General features: G+C 38.1%; 1 non-coding gene across 1 annotated transcript; it reads right to left on the reverse strand.

The window, feature by feature from the left end:
- Positions 1–1,280: 1,280 nt before the first annotated feature.
- LOC141650712 (small nucleolar RNA R71) lies at positions 1,281–1,387 on the reverse strand. Its single transcript, XR_012546730.1, has one exon. It is a non-coding gene; the product is annotated as a small nucleolar RNA R71 (small nucleolar RNA).
- Positions 1,388–2,431: the final 1,044 nt, after the last annotated feature.

Genomic DNA, 2,431 nt, shown 5'->3' on the forward strand with positions numbered 1-2,431 from the left:
GCGAGCCTATGAATCCTTGCATTTTTTACCCATCACCTATCTTTTCAATGAGACTTGTAAGACATAAACCAACTCGAGTCTCATTAGACCATGCATGTTGTTGAGTAGGGAAGACTAAGTCGACTTGTAGGTGTTGTACAATCTAATCGATTCGGCTCCGGGACCCAAACTTTCGTAGGATTGTAAGATATAACCCAACTCAATCCATCACAACAATAATTGCTTGCTTATAATTTGAGAACATGTTTGTATGATCAATTCCCATGAATCCCCTATGACCCCATGACACCCTAGTGATTTTTATCAATTGCTTACAACCCTTTTTAATTCATCTTGCTTGTTAATTTCATTGCTATTTAGTTTAGTGACCTTCTACATCAACCCAAATTGTGACACCCCTAAGACACCACTAGTCTCAATAGAAATCTCATCTCAATTCCCGTCCCTTGGGATCCGACCTTTACTTGCCTCTTTACTAATTGTAGAGTTGTTTGTGAAGCTATAAATTGTGTTTTGGTCTAGGCGCTCCTAACGACAAGTTACCGAAAAGATTTAGTCCGACCAAAAATGGCGCCGTTGCCGGGGACGGTGTTAACTTGATTTAGATTTCCTTATATTGTTTTTAGTTGTGTCTTTCTTTGCCTTGAGAAAGTAAAACTCCTCAAGGTTTGTTCTAATTGTTTTCGAGTTGTTTGATATTTTGCATGTCTAGAAGGTCACAAGGTGATTTGTTACCTTTTGATCGTGAAATTGAAAGCACTTTGACAACCAATAGAAGACTTGCTAGGAGAAATTTTAGAGGTATTAGTGAGGTTGTAGATATTCATCCAACTATTGAGTTCATCAACCCTTTTGCAAGAGAAGGTGAGGAGAACCCAACACAAAATACAACACAAAATCAACCCACAATGCCTAAGTTTTCATCACATTCCGTACCCACCGAGGAGAACCTACCCAATGGTACTCCCACACCACAACATTTAACCAGAAATTTTATTGCCAAATCCGCATTTATCCAATTAGTCGAAAGGAGCCAATTTGGGGGGATGCCTAGTGAAGACCCTCATTCTCATATGGAGACCTTTTGTGACTATTGTGATATGATTTCTCAAACCGGTGTAACTCAAGACCAAATTTGATGGGTCTTATTTCCTTTTTCTATAATTGGCACCGCGAAACAATGGTTGAAGGGCCTTCATAAAGCCACTCTCGGAATTGATTCTTGGAAGAAGTTGGCTCTAGCTTTCTACAAAAAATTCTACCCACCGGAAAAGACTAACATGCTAAGAGCTCAAATTACGGGTTTTAAGCAAAGGGATGAAGAATCTTTGTATGAAGCTTGGGAGCGGTTCAAGGGAATTTGTCGCTCATCACCTCATCATGGACTTTGATACCCGTCGTGAGGTGTCAAAAATAAATTTATAATCTCCAACTACAACTATAGCTAGTGGCAGTCGGGTCGAACCATATAGAGGCAGACGTAATTTCTAGTTGTTTAAATTCAGTCTAAGGTAACAATAAGGTGGGGGTTGAATTGATTTGGTCAATAGCTAAGAATAATAAAAACAGTAAACTAAATAAATGGATTAAAATAGATAAAGAAGGGGTACTAGGATGGTCGGTTCGTTATAGCTTCGACGACAGCATACTAAACAGGTCCAAATCGAACACATGTGAGGCGGGAAAACAAGAGGTCCTCTCGGTCCACTCTTAACAGATAGCATCTTTCGATCTCGCTATAAGTCCCTAATATCACTAATACTGACTCTCGTCCTGAAAAGTGACTAATAAAATAAACTTTACCTATCTTTCGATCTCAGCAAAGTTTAGTCATTTTAATTGGTGATCTAACAACTTTCCCTATCGTTCGATCTAATGGGTCAGTCATAAATTAAGCATCTAACTGGTCGCATGCATTCGATTCGTTAAATACAACATTAAAATCAATTAAAACGAAAGGTAACCTCACGTGGTCAGTCGATCGACCAGGTATGGCAGTCGATCGACTGACACGCGATTTCAGGCCAAATTAATACTACGCCGCCTACGCCATAATTCCCCTACATCCTAGCACAATTGATTTAGCTACTCATGGCTATGGCAAAAATAACAATAATATTGACGATAAAGACTACTGAATTCAAGCTAAAAATAGTAGAACAAATAATTAACATAAAGCGATAAAACGGTTTCGGGAACCTAACTAGCAATTCTATACTAATAACGAAATAAGAGTGAATTCAAATAAAGCAGAAGAATACCGAGATTGCAGAGGAATGATTAAGAATAAGAACAAAATTCCAATGCCAAAACAATATTCCGAACCCTAATAAAAACTGAATGTTACTGTGTAAAACTTAGATAAAAATCGGATCAAAACTGGATGCCTGTATCTGATGTTATAGGTTACGTTATATAGCAAACATACGTA

The sequence above is a fragment of the Silene latifolia genome, chromosome 3, assembly GCF_048544455.1.
Source record: "Silene latifolia isolate original U9 population chromosome 3, ASM4854445v1, whole genome shotgun sequence".
Taxonomy (NCBI): domain Eukaryota; kingdom Viridiplantae; phylum Streptophyta; class Magnoliopsida; order Caryophyllales; family Caryophyllaceae; genus Silene; species Silene latifolia.